General features: G+C 38.0%; 1 protein-coding gene across 3 annotated transcripts in view; it reads left to right on the plus strand.

Moving 5' to 3' along the window:
• Nucleotides 1-17,878, plus strand: part of LOC135212713 (dentin sialophosphoprotein-like) — a 250,068-nt gene that overhangs the window by 133,092 nt on the left and 99,098 nt on the right. The window contains exon 3 of one of the 3 annotated variants that reach the window (XM_064246406.1): nucleotides 17,038-17,082. The exons of the other annotated variants lie outside the window; for them this stretch is intronic. The gene's annotated coding sequence lies outside the window, so the exon portion shown is untranslated. The remainder of the gene's footprint in view (nucleotides 1-17,037; nucleotides 17,083-17,878) is intronic. 3 annotated transcript variants of the gene reach the window in all.

A 17,878-nucleotide genomic window follows, 5' to 3' on the forward strand; every position in this document is an offset into this window, starting at 1 on the left:
GCGGTATGAGAGTCACGCATGTAGAAATACAAGGCACTTCAGCTAAAGGTTTCGTAGACGCTCTATTTGGAATTGGAGAAAGTCGGAATCTCTGCGTGTGTTGTAACAAAGATGGTGCTGCTCTTGAAAAGGCTCTGGTTATGCTCACTCATTGCTCTTGCTAGATAGGTTGAGATCATTAATTTTATTAGAAGTGCGAATCCAGTAACTCACATAATCACTTTTTTTTCGTTGAGTTTTAATTTTGTTTTAAAATGCAAATAAGGAAGTTCACGTGGCTTCTTAATACATGAATTGTTGAAATAGTCTAGAGACAGTTACATAGTACTGACTTGACTCCTTTTAAATTTAGCCCATTTTGAAGTGATTGTAAAAAAAAATTGATGGATATTGAATTTGGTACTGTAGCCAGTTACAGTTTTGTTTCTTAGGCTAAACAACAAGTAGTTTTCAAAGTTTGTTTAACAAACAATATTCATAAGATCACCGGGAATTGAGAGTGCTTGTTATCTTTGAGTCTAAAGTAAATTTCAACATTTTGAAGGTTAATTCTTGAGTACTGAAAGAAATTAAAATGGTGGAAGAAATTTCAGTAATGGCAATACTATGATCTGTTAAGCAGTTGTTTATATATATATATATATATATATATATATAATATATATATATATATATATATATGATATATATATATATATATATATGTGTGTGTGTGTGTGTGTGTGTGTGTGTGTGTGTGTGTGTATATATATTCTTATATCATTATCCATTCATACAGACATACATACATGGATGTAGAATATTCATAAAAACCCATGAATGTGTCTAAGGTCAGGGGATTTTTTTCTTAGGTTTTTGCTATAAAACAAAAAATGAACACCAGACTGAAGGTCAACGGTAGTATTTTTTGTGTGAAAGAATGATGTTTGATAATCAGCATAAATATGGCACAATAATCCGAAAAGAAATGGTAATTATTTATTTATTTATTTATTCGTAAATAACGTTTCACGATTGTGCCGTTGATATTTCCTTATCGTTTTCATTAGTCCCTCCTTGTCAGCACAACGGCTTCAACCCTTTAGGTCAACAGTATCAGGAACTTTACCATTGAAATGTCAATATGAAAAAAAAAAAAAAAAAGGGGGGGGGGGGGGGGGGGGGGGGGAAGGGAGGGGGGGGGGGTGGGGGGGGGGGGGTCCTGGGTTTGGGGAAGGACCTCTTTTCACTGCCTGATTTCTAAATAGGTCACGAAGGCTGTTTGAAGTCAAGTTCCGTTTAGGAAGCCGCAGAGCGAGATGGAGAGGAATCCTTCAGAATTCCCATTATTACGACTCGCAGGATGTGGCTTGGGCATTTTTTTTACCCCCCCAAATTCCTACCATGTGCCATGGTGCCTCCAGCAAATTCTTTTTTTTGTCATGCGTGTCACGATTTGAGAGCCTCTTTCGTTTTTCTAATTGAAACTTTTAGCATTACTGGTACACTTTTTGAGCTGTGTTGTGAATGCAAGATGGATGCGATTTAGGAGCGTTTCTTTATCTCTTTTGTTCGATTGTTTCCACGCGCTTTCTGGAAAGGGAGTCGAATGGACAGTATTAAATTGTGGCACGACTTCAATTATCGCTTTTAATTGTTACCTATATGGCCTATGGCCTGATAGCGTAAGTTTTTCTCGTAGGATGAGATTCTGTATCCTTTTTTACCCTGCTGTTGATGGCTTCTATTTCGACATACGTATTTATTTTCTTTAGACTTATAAACATGCTGTAAGAGATAAACATCTTTTAAGAAAAGGAAGCATCTGTGTTACACCTCTCCTTTTCTCTTTCTCTGTGTCAGAGTAAATGTACACCGTGCAATAAATACGAGCGGTAGTCACTCCGCGACCTCGGTTTGACCCCAGTGTGACTCCCATCACGATTACTGCATCTCCCTTCTCCAAGACGGGTCACGCTGCCTTCGCTCAGATTCGGTTTAAACAATTGATTGCGACTCCATGAGTTTCCTCATCCATTTCGATGACAGAGATGAAGAGTCATTTGACGCACAGAGAGTGTGTCACGAGGATGGGCGCATTCCCGGATGTTTGTCTGTTCCGTTAATTGGAGGCGACTTCTCTTATTGACCTGAGAAATGGTCTTATTCGCCTCAAGGATCGGTTCTGTTCAGTTTAGCTCCCGGTTCTCATTCGATCTCTCGAGCTAATTGTTCTATGTTTATGAGGAGGAGTTGGACTGGATTCATTATCAGTTAAGCGCGATTAAACTGTATTTGTAATTGTTCGAATTACTGCGTTGTTAGTTTTCTGTAAAAGAAAACCATTGAGATGGCTTTGTCTGTCCGTCCTACTCTATCTGTCCGGCCTCAGATCTTAAAAACTAATTGAAGCCCTCTACCCTCACTAGTTTTTATTTTATTTTATATTAGGGTTAAGTTAGCCATGATCGTGCGTCTGGTAACGCTATAGGACAGGCCACAACCGAGCCGTTGCTCAAAGTTTCATGGGCTGTGGCTCATACATTATTAATGATGTAGAGAAAATTCGATTACGCCAAAGAAACTTCCGCGCAGTTTTTGCTATTAATGCAATCGTATTTTTGATGTTGGTGCAGTTTCAACAGTATGAATATTTGCTGTATGAAGTTTAGATACATTTTTCCCATAAGTCTTTCTTTTAGCGGAAGACGGTGGCTTCATATTTTGCTAGAGAATCAACAATCACCTTATTCATCCCATTCTCGTTGATTCAAGGTCCTGCCTTCTTATTCACCCAATTCTTAATTATTCAAGGCCACAGGTCCTTCGCAGAGATTTACCCCACATTCAGGGCATTTCTCTAAGCCCATGCAAAAGACTCATCAGCTGTAGGTCATTTTAGCCTATTGAACAATTTGAGAGCATTTCTAAACATGGGTCATCCGTGCTGTCTCTTATTCAATCTTATTCCTACTTCATGACGAAGCCGTCGACACTTATGTCTTTCCATCTTTTACATATAAAGTCTTTTGCCATGTTCTCATACGTCTCTCTCAATCAACACGTTTTGAAGACATGTTGCACTGTCAGCGTATAAATGTGTGTATATATATATATATATATATATATATATATATATATATATATATATATATATATATATAATGAATGTGTGCTTGACGTATGTACATATGTTGTATGTGTGGACGTATCAAGCGAATGGCATCTCTTTGTCGAGGCAACGTTCTTTATTATAGCTTGACCTGTCTGTTGTGTAGTTCCGGATGATATGCTAAGTTCTGAATATTCATTCAATCTCTTTCGTCATCTAATGATGTCAGAGAAATTGGAACCGAAATCCGGTCATCACGATGCCAGAAAAGACAGGTTTGTTGGTTCGTGTACTCAGTTTCCTTTGTTTTCGGAGATTTACATCTTGTCCGTACAAGTGAAACTTTCTTAAGACAAGAGTGGTTTTTCACACAAAAGTATTCATCCAATTCATGAATCGTCACATGCCTCCACGTGATACCACCTGCTCTTGCATGCTTCTCTTGGTAAGCATGTCGTATTTTCTGTGATTGTAACGGTAACGTGTTCTAGCTGTAGCTGAGTTTATGAGCAATCGGAATGAGAAATTTTTGATGTTTGGCGGTGAAGAAAATTGACCTTCATCTCAGAAGAAATAGAGGTTATATGATCATGAGGTGCTTAGAGATACATTCTTGCTTGTAACATAATTATGATATATTTTTGGATGGAAATTACCTTTGGACATTTGTGTAGCATATATTTGGAGAGGAATTTCAGAAGAGCATTCTTTTTATTTAGTTATATTGAGTATCAGTGTGCTCTGACGTGTTTTTTATTGCTTTGGAATTGCTCCTTAGAAACAGTCTTCATTTCCAGTAAAGATGATTCTGCATTGAACATGTAAAAGAGATCGTTTAACTTTCTGGTATAAAAGCTTTCGAATAGCGGGGAATCTCAGCTCAACCGTGCAACTTGCAGACTCATCAAAAATGGTTTTTTTTTCCTGCCTACGCTTTAATGGGCAGTAGAATGCTTTGTTTTTTCATCGCCCAATCTTCCCTCGAGGCAATTCTCTCTCTCTCTCTCTCTCTCTCTCTCTCACACATAAGAATTCTATGTGAAAAAGCGCAAATGGACAGATAGACTCAGTTCGCTGAAATTTTCTTCCACAATTTCCCACACAAGTTCAGATAGGTATCTTTCTGTTAATCAGTGTTTCTACATGAAATAAATAGACAGAAGAAACTAAGACACCGATAGAAAATGTGATTGCTCTTCTCTCAGAAAACGATGGAGAGATCCTGGTACTGCAGCCTCAATCTCGACTGCCTTTTATGTACAGATATAGGGCAGCTTTTGAGCTTGATGTTTTGCTATAAATACATATTATTCACTTGAGATTTTTACGCTTGCTTGCCTTCTTCATAGTTAGCTATTCTATATATATGAAACAACCCTCATTCTCTTACTGGTGTGTATGTGTGGTCGTATATACTAATATATATATATATATATATATATATATATATATATATATATATATATATATATATATGAGTGTATGTGTGTGTGCGAGAGAATTTTCGTCACTAATAAACGCGGGAACTTCTTATACCCACAAATGTTAAACCCCGCAAATTTTCCTGTGCCTTGGAAATAACTTGCACCCAAAGGTAATTGTAACTGATAACTGCCTCTGTGCTAGCCAAAGTTCTGTGTTTCAAAATATGATAAATATCTAAGGTAATGCTATTTATTTTCCTGCTCGATCTTTGCCATTCTGGTTTTAAGAATAGGATTACGTTTTGTATGTAAAATTATAATAAATTACAGTATGTTGCTTTAACGTAATTTCCAACACCATACAGGGATGTAAGAGATGAAGAATTTCATTTTGTCTTAGTGTTATGAAGGAGTGTCTCCAAGGTAAAGAATGTGTATAACTGGAATGTATGGTTACACATGTGTATAAATGCTGGCTATGATGGTGAAGGTGGGTCTATTCCAGCTCTAGTAAATGTATCTGAATTCGACAGATATAAGTACTAACGAGCAGGAATAGACTTAGACCTTACTTCGTGGCTAGCTAATCCTTGTTACCTCCTTCTGGTACCCCTGACCCGAGATCGAATCCTGGCGGGGCTTTAGAATATCTTAATTTCTTTCTGTATTTGAATTTAGGCTTAGTAGTGACAATCGTGTCCACAATGTGAAGAAATCCCGAACTTAATTACGGGGCGGTTGTGGTTAATCAAAATGACTTGTTTATCATTTTCTTGGTGGCTGTTGCACCTCGAACCCTAAACTAATCAGTGACCGGATTCTTGCGTCTGGCTTCGGTTTAACCGTTTCGTTTCCTTCCATCTGGATGTTCTCGACCTCCATTTCCTGCAAAGTCTTTAAGAAGTGCCAAAGAAATCCATGCCACTGTAGGACACAAAGGTCACAAGGTTATGCCCTCAGGCAACGATTTTGTTGCTGTTGTCATTGCTGGTGTTGTTGGCATTTGTAACCTACAATCAGCTTACACTAACTGCATTTAATAACTTGTTTGCAAGTTCTTCCAATAACTGGTTCAAGTGAACTCTCATTAATGCTCAGTCTTATTTCTACGACGTATCATGGTCCGACCGTGAGCACCTCTAGTGAGTACCGCAGGCATTAAAAATACATTAAAGTTCTTATTTGTATTTGAGTTGTTTATCATAGATGCGACAACGGAATTCCAGCTCCTACATAACGGACTAGAGTTCCTCCTAGGCAAACGCCACACTTTACTCTGTGGTGGGTAGTAAACAAGCTATCGAATATATCTGTAGTCAGCATGTCTCAGGAGCATAACATATATGTAAATAACTTATTTATCAATTATACGACCCATTTATCAATTACACGACCCCTCGCTCTTGCGTCGCAGCTCAATGGTAGTTCTGCGCTCAGCTCACAAACTAAATGACAAACGAAGAGGTACAAATTACCTGTCATGCCTCAGTTGACCTAAGCAATGAATAGAGGACCTAGTTGCTAATCGACCAGTGTAGACCGCAGCTGTAGTGGAGAGAGAAACGCCAAACTTGAGAATTCAATATTCCGTCATCAAAGCTGATCGCTACGAGGTAGCCCTTTTCCCACTGAGGTGAAAGAATTCAATAGTTATCCATAAGGAATTCTCTGTATTAGAATAAATACGCAGGGAAGTTTTCATCGTGACTTTGTTTTCCTGTCGAAGCATCTTTGAAACAGAGACTTAAATTATTGAATAGTTAATAGAGTAGTTAACATGCAGGTCACAGATGACTTAAACTCGACGGCTTCTATAGCGGCTCTAATGACTGGATCGAAAGTAGTATGATGCCTTGCAGGCTGATGGAAACTAATTGTGTCATTATTTTTTATCGCCGGCTTTTTCTTCAAGGTTTTATGGTGTTGCATTTTTTATGAATCTTGATTCCCTGAACAAAAAAAAATATCAGTGTTTGGGAACACGAATTTGAAAAGAAGAAGAATTTTTCTTGAGACTTTGTTTTAGTGTGACTAACATTGGCTGGCTTCTAAACCACATTTAAACGATTTTTCACCTCGCGTTTGGGGGAGGTTTTGTACGAGGTTTTCAGTATAGACTATGCAGGTTGTATGGAGGGTTCTTATTGCTTCGTGTGGTCAGTTTCTTTAAATGCGCTCAGTTTGAGCCACCTCGTTTGAAGATCAGAGTACTTAAGATTTCATGTGAATTAAATAACTATAGCAGTAAATCTCGTTAACTGGAAACCTGGACTCAAAATGGGTAAAAACGTTTCTTTCTATAACGAAGAGGAAAGGCCCGAAGACGCCTTTTCTTGTGTCACGATATATTCTTGAATTATGGTCGACATTAAGTGAAGACAGCAATGAAAACCTTAGGCCAAAACTTGCAATGCTTTCAACTGCTAATTTTTGTACTTTAAACTGATATAGAATAGCTCCGATAAAGATTTCACATATTTTATCAGCTAAGAAATGAGAAACTAAAATCTCGCTGGTATTGGGGTGTAACTGAAGCAGAATATATATATATATATATATATATATATATATATATATATAATATATATATATAGATATATATATATATATGTGTGTGTGTGTGTGTGTGTGTGTGTGTGCGCGCGCGTGTGTGTGCGCGCGCGTGTGCGTGTGCGTGTGTGTGTGTGTGTATGTCTGTATGTATTGGTATGTATATATATATATATATATATATATAAATATATATATATATATATATATATATATATATTTATGAAACCTAGATTTATTTTATTTATGATACCCAATACAGTATCACAACGGGTAGTTAACATTAATCGACATTTGCGTTGAAGGTGTCCTTCATAATCCTTTTTTTTTTTTTTTTTTTTTTATTAAAAAACAATTTTTTTTCCCCTTTCATGGATATTATGAATGGAAATCTAAGGGGTGTCATAGTTGACCTCTCAGAGGATGGTACGAAATGAGGAAAATCATTGAAGAGAAATTATCTGGACTGGTTTAGGAACAACGAGAGAGAGAGAGAGAGAGAGAGACGAGAGAGAGAGCAGAGAGAGAGAGAGAGAGAGAGCAGTTAGTTGTAGCGATATGGCTGAGGTCTGACACTGATGAGGAGGAAGAACATGAATTTATTGGGACTTACTCGTTTAAATATCAAAGGTGTGGCAATGACCTTTTGCCTGGGCCATTTGATACGTTCGTATCCTCTTATTCCTTCCTTCTCTGTCTGTGCCCGTTCTGAATCACCCCATTAGTTCAACAGGCAACAGAATGGACCGGACTGGGTGATCTCACTGTTCTCAAGAGGATGCAAATCTGTTCGATATTTTAATAACATGCTCATGGAATAGTTGGTTTAGCTGCGTCTTGTTGACCAGAAAGAATTCGTGTTATATTTCATTATAATTCAAGCACACAAATGTCGTTCAATATCCAATTCCTGCTACTTTCGGAATATCCCCGAAGGGGAATTAAAGTGATAAATGGGTACTAATCCATTTATCACTAAAAATTCCCTTCGTTGATAATTCCCCTTTGGGGATTTTCCCGAAGTGGCCTGAATTGGATATTAAACGGCATTTGTAGCTTAACGATTAAATATAAATCAGGGTGTGATAAAAGTTTCATATGTATATGTATATACTTATATATATATATATATATATATATATATATATATATATATATATATATATATATATATATATATATATATATATGCTTATATATTCACCTAGTATTATTTTTATAGTCCTATATACTATGTAAATAGGCACGTATTTTTCATTTATAGGAGACATTAACTATGAAGTAGGTATAGATGTTATTCACGAACTTTGAGGGTGGACTTTTTAGGTGTATGGTCTTTTGGAAGGTTCCGTCTCATGAAATCGTGTTCTCTCTCTCTCTCTCTCTCTCTCTCTCTCTCTCTCTCTCTCTCTCTCTCTCCAAATTCACATTTATTCTTCTTACTATCATTTATTATTAGCTAACTTGCTCCCCATGTAATATCTTTGACGAATATTTGATAGTGCAGTATGTAATGTGGAAATGAATCTTCAAACCAATCGCCACCTTAGTAGCCTCCATTATCCTTATATCTGATAGCCACTGGCAAAGAATCCCTCCTTATGTTGACCTCGATTGACCTCTTAGCTCTGCACCCCGTAGGTGGGTTGTGCCGTGTGTGCACCTCATTCAGCTCACTGTAGGCATTACTTAAGGTTCTTTGCAGCGTGCATTCGGCCCCTACCTGCAACCCCCTTCGTCTCTTTTACTGTGCCTGTTTTCATATTCTCCTTTTTCCATCCTACTTTCCACCCCCTCTTAACAATTGATTCATAGTGCAACACCTTTCTAGCCTTTTACTGTCAATTTCCGTTTTATCACTGAATGAAACGGTTTCTCATAGGTCCCATTGTTTGGCCTTTGGCCTAAATCCTATATTCAAGTCAATTCAGTTCAACTGCCAGCTCTGCAGGTAGCCAACTGGGAATGGCGCGGGGACTGAATGTCAAGGCAAATCTTGACCTGTCGTTTCCGAACGCTTGAGAGCAGCATCCTGAGGCCAGATGGAATTCCTTCTCATTCCAGCGACTCGCCCTCTCTCTCTCCGTTCGATCACGCTCACGCAGACACACATACTTACTGTACGTCTACATCTTGGTTACGTGCGTGTGCACATACGCCCATCCACGCCCATTCACCCACTTCCTCAAGCACACTCATGATTTGCCGCATGCAGGTCAATACACTTTAGCTGGAGATGAGAGAGAGAGAGATGTTTTGGTGTTGCTTCCATCGGTTTCCTGTTCGCCTACATTGGGGAAGAGAATTGTTAATTTCGCAGCAGGAATATTGAATGTGGGGTGAATGAGTGTTTTCTTCAGTATTTATTGCTCACTCTTGCCTTTTTCGTCTTTCTATTTGGCCCGTATACTCTGGTGCTGTTGTTTAGTTATGTTTTCGACTATATTTTGATTTATAGTGTTATGTTAACGGTTATGATTTTTGTAAAAAAAAAAAAAAAAAAAAAAAAAAAAAAAAAAAAAAAAAAAACTTGTACACAGGAACCTTTCCATATAATCCTTACGAACTGTTAAGCAGACAAGAGTAGACGGGTTATCGGTAAACACTATTTGAACATTTAAATAACTTTAATCGGTAAAATGTACTAATATTGAATAGAACTCTAATCAGTTTGGTATTATATAATTATAAAATTAAGAAGCATCTTGTTTAAAAAAATTCTGCGATGAAGACATTAAATGATCAGTATTAGCCTCTGCAAGGCGTTGATCCAGTTATCAGTTCAATATTAATAACTTTAAAAGTAAGCAGTGATTTACTCTTGGCCACGCTAATTCCATTCATCAACGTAGAAAACCTGCATTTTTTCTCTGCTTATCGAATCGTGAAGTATGTGACGAATTTTTGCTATTATAATTGTCATGCCACATCCCCCCTTGGCACTCTGCGTCTAAATGAGAACAGAGGTACCCAAGCATTCGATCAGAGGGAGAGCGGTCTTCCGGTAGGTACCTCAGCAGTAATCGGAATAAGGAACCCTCCAGGTGCCTCCGGAGAGAATAGTGCAGCGGTTCTCCAGGAAAAGATTAATATTGCTGAGTTAGGAGATGAAAGTAAGGATATCTAGAGAATCGAGTATTAGAGCAAGAGTACCACAGTATAAGATAAGAGTAGCCCAGCAAAGGATTAAGGCTTTGGTACCTAACCAAGATCAAACAGGCGTTGGGAACGTAGCTGGGGATATTGGTTCAGTAATTAATTAACCAGCAGGAAATAAGAGGATGCTAAATCCATTAGCGGATTAGGGAGATGGTGGGTGACCTGTTGAGAATAAATATCGATATATATTTAAGAAGGAACAAAACAGTTAGTCATTAGCTTTATTAAGCTCTTATAACAACCTTTATTGTGGTGGGAAAAGCTTGAAAGATTTTATTTATTTATTTAAACTTGAACGTATTCTGTGACTAATTTACCAGTGCACTTACTCTTCATCAGGTGAAACGCATTTTCACCTGAATTCCCCTCTGTTCATGAAGTGCAAGAGAAAACGTGACGAGTCATGAACATCTTTTTCTGACTCTTGTTCTCCTCGAATTTCAGCATTGAGAAAGGTGGGTGAAAATGCCCTCTTGAGGATCCTCAAGGTTATGCCTCGAATGTGTATGACTTCATCACTTGTACCGACACCTCCCTCCGCTTCAGGAGTCCTAGGAAGACTTCATTTGACCCCTGTGTCTGCCGGTCATGGTGATCTCCAATGAATAATGCATGACGCACGAGACGCTCCACTCTCCAAAGGCCCCGCATTTCTGGTGTTCGTTTCTCGTGTGAAGTAGCTGCAGCTTTCCGGTATTGCGACAAATTGGCGGTTTTGATCACAACCGAAGGAGATAGTAGGTTCTCCACACGTATTCTGGAGGGAAGAAAAAAAACAAAAAAACTTGTCGATAACGGATTTTTTATGTGGGGGAGCGGCCAGACTGCTGCAATGTAGGTTTTCACGAGTTTTCTATGAATTTAGGTCATTAGATATATATATATATATATATATATATATATATAGTATAATATATATATAATAGATATATATTATATTAAATTCGCTAGGATTTTTTGTATTGTCATGTCATGCGAAACTTTTGCGCACGCGCTCGTGTGTGTGAGAGAGAGAGAGAGAGAGAGAGAGAGAGAGAGAGAGAGAGAGAGAGAGTTCATTTTTAGGCAAAGCTCTTTTATGCAGCCATTAACTAATGAAGACTGTGCACTCATCGTGTCAAGCACGAGTGCGTTCTTGTATGAGCGTAGGAACTGTAGAAATTGCGTAAACAATCTTATTTCCTCTGTCTCCTTATAATTTCTTATGAATTTGCTAATTAGTTCAGCGAACGAAAACTTTGATACTAATTTTATAACACAAGGTACTCGTTCCTAATTAGGAGCAATTGCACCAGTACCACATGGACCTTTGAAACAGCTGACGGCTGTTATGGGTGTGGAAGACTTACTATGACCGTCTAATTTTATATATTTATTTATTTACCTATTTATTGCTATTTTTTCGTTGAATGATAGAATAATAGGGTCGTATAATGATGGTTTGAGCTCAGGATTGGTCGAAGGTCTCATCATCGGCTTGAACTAAATGAGGGCGTCGTAAAACGCTTGAAGTTGGAAGGATTTCTTCAGCGTAACTAAATTAGTGGACTTGAAACTGAAACAACAATTAAAGTCATTAGAAAGTTGTTACAAGTTTTCTCGACGTATATTCCCAAATGGAGTAATAGCGTGAAAACTGATCTGATGTAAATGAAACTTCTTCGCGTGAACTAGGAAGTATTTTGCCAGGATGTTTTAGTCGGAATATTTTGAAAATATGATTGGGCCAATGAATTAACCATTTTGTGTTTGTTTTTATTTTTTCATTGTGCGCGTTAAGCGACAACCAAACAGGGAACGTCTCCTTTAGGGAGGGAGGTATAGATACTCTGAGAGATAATGTAACGTAAGTAGAGGAAGCATTTAGAGATCACAGCAGCAGCAGCAGCTGAGAACCAACCACCGCCATCTGTCGCCTTCCTTGATTTCTTACCCTTTGTCTCTCGGTGGATGTGCGAGGAGAAGGAAAGATGATAAAAGTAGCTTTCCATTTTTTTTTATTCACCCTTTTACGCAACATCGTTAAAACAACAAATCAAAAGTATTCTCGAAATTTCAATAACTCTCAGGATATATTACTCTCGATGATAGTGGGGATAAATTCAAAGATGTGCTAGCATTTTTGTTGGCTCATGCATCTTGGAATTCTAATTCAGTACAAACAGTAGAGTTTTTATGAGGTAAAGCAAGGTTCAGATAAACATCAGCCTGCAAAATCAGTATTATTCTGCAATTGTTGATAAAGCTTTAGATGCTGAATTATTGGCTTTGAGTTCTGTGAGGTTCCGTGTAAGAAAGATTGATGTAGAGAAAAAAGGAGAGATGGACACGATAAATAATTAGAATTTACTCACAAAGGTTCCACAAACAACCGGTATGTGCTCAGCGTCAATACCAAGACTTAATGTTGAATACGTTTCCATGGCTTATTACTGCTTCCATTATCTGGTCATTCTCGTCTTTTAAGTGAATTCAAAGTTCAGAGTGATTCCGTTGTGGCCAAAGGACGATTTTTATTTGAAGAGAGAAATTTCGAAGCATGGAACCGTTAGCGCTCTCTCTCTCTCTCTCTCTCTCTCTCTCCTCTCTCTCTCTCTCTCTCTCTCTCTGGTTCATAGTCTGTAAGTCAGTCGTGGTTATCTATTCAGCCCCGTTATTGCATTCACAGATTTATGTGAGGTGGCCCTTTCTCTTCTTATCAGCTGTATCAGTTGTAAGGGGGTGGGATCCCGCTCAAGTTGGAACCCTCCCCCCACCCCCACCTTTCCATAAACCCACGCTCCTGACTCCCTCCCCTATCCAATCCTCCTCCTCAACCGATTACGACTCCACACAAAGGAGGGAAACGAGAGAGAGAGCAAGAAATAACGGTAAATGGATTTAGCAGAGATCATCACTAGCATTTTCTCTCGCCTTTGCATCTCTCCTATGTTCTTTGATCTGTCAAAAGGAGACAATCTTGATCTGACATTCTTGGTCTGTTTGCTTTATTCTCAGAGCCCATTTGTACAGCTCCCGGGTTATGTGTGGTAGTACCTTGGTTTGCTCCCGACCTGCCGTCCACTCAGCAATATACTATAGTACCTGTGCTCTAGTGTTACCGTCTAGTGCTAGCAGCCTCATTCCTAAGGAATTACTGACATACTAGAAGTCTGCATCCAAAGTGACAAAAGTATATATATATATATATATATATATATATATATATATATATATATAATATATATATATATAATATATATATATATAATATATATATATATATGTTTTGTTTTTTTCAATACAACTAATATTGAAGAAGTAAGTATGGGCGGATATCCAGCCGGGTGTTCGGATCAATATGGGACCCGGTTAAAAACCATCCCTTAATATCATCATTATTTTTCTTCAATGAAGAAAAGAAGAGCACATTTGGAATCCTCGTGAAAAATTCTATCAGAGTATTGCTTTCTTTTTGCTCTACAAATAATAATAAAGTTAGCATGGTTGGGTATCCGGCCGGATATCCGGATAAAACGGCACTCGGCTAAAATCAATCCACCATAAAATCTACATATATTGCCCGACATTGGTTCAATTCGGTGCAGTGGTTTCGCGTCCATAGCGAACTACACAAATTCATACATACGTACATACATCGTGCGACCGTCAGCCTTATATATATATATATATATATATATATATATATATATATATATATATATATATATATATATATATATATATAGTGCATGTGTGTGTGTGTACACTCTGTAACAGCTTGTACTATCTCGTGCAAAGTCCTAATTAACCTATTAATTCCGATTTCACTCCATCTCATGAAAAATACACTTTTGATGGTTGGGTGCATAAGTCACTGCCACCTGGGTTACAACCCCAAATACATAGGGTTTAAATTCTGGTCGCGGTATGTGCACTCATCTCTTATAACTTCCTTGAGGAGAAAGTTACTCCAAAGTTGTAGTTAATTTGATATAAATGGGTTGTTTGTGACCTAAAATTATATACATACACACATATATATGTATGTATGTATGTATGCATGTATAAATGTACATATATATGTATGTGTGTGTTAGTGCATCCTTGCCCGCATGATTATAGTAGGATTTATAACAATAGTTCATTGAAACACATTTTTCTCTTCCATTACGATGTCTTTTAACCTCGTAACTCCCCCATAAATGAGCCATTTGCTGTGTAAAATTTTATAACCCCTAAGATTCCCATAAAACCGGTCTTTAAGATGCGAGCCCGTTTCACGTTGAGACATATGGTCGTCACCCAGCCGTTACGTAACGCCTGGCCCCTGTTATACCTCTGCATCATAACTCTGGCTGCTAAGCCTATTAGGGACTGCCAGGGTCAACCAGACCATTTTGATTGCATTTTTTTTTTTTAACTGTGATGTTACATCGCGTGGTGCCTCGGTTTGTCTTTTTCTTTTGAAATGTTCTTTTTCTTTTTTTCTTTTTTACATTGTCCTTCATACTTTTTACTTTCATCTTCATCTTCTTCATACTTTTTATTTTCATCTTTATTTTCCTTCACATTTTTATACTTGAAATGAATGATTTAGTCAAGGATATATATACAGTGACATCTTGTGTCTTTCATCTCAGTGTCATTCGCACCTTTTTGGCTTCTGTTGATTTAGGACATTAGTATGTGGCAACTTTTTCCAACTCTTTCTCTTCTCTCTCTCTCTCGTTAATGGCTATATCTACAGTAAAATCCTGCGTGTTTTAAGTAAGCATCATTCACACAGTTTTTTTTTTAGTAAGAAAGGAATTATAATTTAGGAGCATTGATAGCTGACAACTTTTTCCAAGTATATATATATATATCTCTCTCTCTCTCCTATATGTGTGTGAAAGAAATGTCGCCTACCGATTCGGTAGTCCCGAGTTCGATTCCCCGCTCTGCCAGCGCGGATTCAGAGGAATTTATTTCAGTTGATTAGAAATTCATTTCTCGATATAATGTGGTACGGATCCCTCAATAAGCTGTAGGTCCCGTTGCTAGGTAACCAATAGGCTCCTAGGAACATAAAAAATATCTCACCCTCCGGGCCAGCCCCAGGTTAGCTGTTCATCAGCTCAGTGGTATGGTTAAAGTAAGATGTACTAACTTAAACTTGTGAAAGAAATATTCTTTGAATTTTGTAAAAGCGTTGAGGACATTATGACATAATGGCGTTTACTCTTATAGATTGATATGGAGATCACGACTAACGGACTTTGATTTGATGAGAATGACATTCATATTGAGGAGAACAAATTGGGTCTCCATTCCAGGAGGTCTCTCGGCAAAAGCCACATGAAAAACGGCTCATTCTTTTCAGCAGTCATGCCCATTGAGTGACTTTAGTAAAGGTAGATTGTGTAGTCCATATCAGTACAATCTGAGGCCGGGTGCAGGTTTTTCCCCCTTCAGCGAAGATGAATAATTTCAGACTTCTCTTTCAGAAGGCGCAGTTAGCCAAAGTGGGTGCCGTGGGTAAGTGGTGCAGTGTTGGGCGTACGTTCCTAGGTTCGCGGGTTGCTCTTGGAATACTACCCACCATTTCCTTCCAGCTCTAAATGGGTACCAGCATCTGGTGGGGCCAAGAAATCGGGTGTGGGCTAACACTTCATTCCCAAAGGTTTGCCGAAACTGTATTTGCAACGGAGAGCCAAAATCACTTGACTTCTCGTTATTCCACTTTCATCGTCGACTCATTCGTTAAAGACGGATAAATTGAGAAAATTGCAAATTTCTTGACAGGAAATCCACATCTAATACCTTCGTACCAAACATTCATTGACGGAGTTATTAGAGAATGTCTCTGTGAGGTTCGTGTTCGTTAATGGGGCTCAGGTAACCTTGATCGAGATTCTGAGTATCTTCGGATGTCTACATCCACAGAAAAAAAAATGACAAGAATGACCTTCGCTGCTGAACTGAAGAGGGGAAAACATCACAAAATCAAGTGAGGCAAGTGTTCGACTGAAGGTGAAGACCTTGGTACAGGCTTTACCTTGATGTAGTCTATACTTGGGCGGAATACAAAAAAAAATCTTTTTATCCTGAAACAATAGCGTTTTGTGGCAGAATCCCTTGCGAGCTGCATGTCAAACCAAATACAACAATAGTGGTTTGGGACAGAATGGTCAGGGTTTTATTTTTTCTAACTCATGAGACAAGGCAATTCTTTGTTCAAGAAGTTGATGGGAAGTGATAGAGAAACTTAAAGATGAGAACCCTCGGATCCATCTTTTCTGACATTTGTGTTTCATATCAAACAAGCTGTGAATCGATGCGCGGCAAGACGTCCTTGTAGATGCTGGGTCATCTGATTGTCTATCTGTCTATCAATTTATCTAACCTATCAGTCTGTTTATCTATCTCATATTTCTTCTATCATATATTGAAGGCATTGAAGCGATTCAAGTATTGCTTCTCAATGCAGAAGCTTTTTTCAAAGGAAAGGGAGCCATTAATTAAAGTGTAGTGACATTGGTCAGTACTTCATTTGTCATTTCAGAACATTTCCTGTTCTCATTGGTCGGTTTTGTATTTTTATTCCTTTTTCAATTTTTAAAAGAAAAACTATGGTTTATTTTTATCCTATTCCATGACAGTATTTTCTGGTTATTTCCTTGTTGCTGTCGCTAAATTAATTCTTATGTGCTTCTATGTAATTAGGTAAGATCACTTTTTCTGGGTGCCGTAAGTTTTATACTTCCAGATCAAATTCTGGAATAAGTAATGCAGATATTGAAGTTATTTTACATTTACGTGGTAAATAATGTGACCTTTTTGTCTTTACAGGTAAGCGCCTTTGCCGCTGATCAGTCTCATCAAATACGACTTCCAGTGAGTTACTGTAAATGAGAGAGAGAGAGAGAGAGAGAGAGAGAGAGAGAGAAAGTTTTAGTTATAATTTGACGATTTGAGGAAAAGGGAAAAAAATTAGAATGTGTTCGTTGAGTGTTTTTTCCCAAGGACACTAGTGTAGAAGACCAGATTATTCTGGAATAAGCATCAGATTCAAACGTACTTTGACCCGCCCCTTTCACAAAGGAGAACATCTCCTTAGATACAAGTCCCGTTCGCCTGATTGTCACAGCCTTTTCTTTTCCTTTTCCATTTCCGAACATAATCATCACTCTATTAAGGTCGCCTGTCACGCATGTGAACTTGGGGGAACCATAAATCGCGGCCATTGTGAATGTTCTTATTGTTTATACAAAAGGGGTTTTGACACCCGCAACACAGTGACCTAGAGTAGTGAGCGTATCTCTGGCTGCCATCTTGGTGAGAGTTTAGCAAAGTGTTTCTCTTCGGACGAGATGCAAATGAAGTTCCGCGCGGTCTCATAAAACGGTGGATGCATCGGAGACTCTCACTTACGTTGAACACGACACTTACAGACGTGTCTCTATGAACTTCTCTCTTCGATGGACTTAACTCTGTGTGATTATATACATATATATTTTGAGATATTTTTATATGAAATTTTGTTTAAAGTTATTTATTTTCAGTTTTCTATTTAGATTTATACGGCGTCAATAACCTAGATGCTGTGACACCAGTTTTAATAGACCCAATCAGTCCATCATATTTTCATTTATTGTTCATTTAATATTGCTTTCAAGGATGGAAGGAAGGA

The sequence above is a fragment of the Macrobrachium nipponense genome, chromosome 41 (assembly GCF_015104395.2).
Source record: "Macrobrachium nipponense isolate FS-2020 chromosome 41, ASM1510439v2, whole genome shotgun sequence".
NCBI lineage: Eukaryota > Metazoa > Arthropoda > Malacostraca > Decapoda > Palaemonidae > Macrobrachium > Macrobrachium nipponense.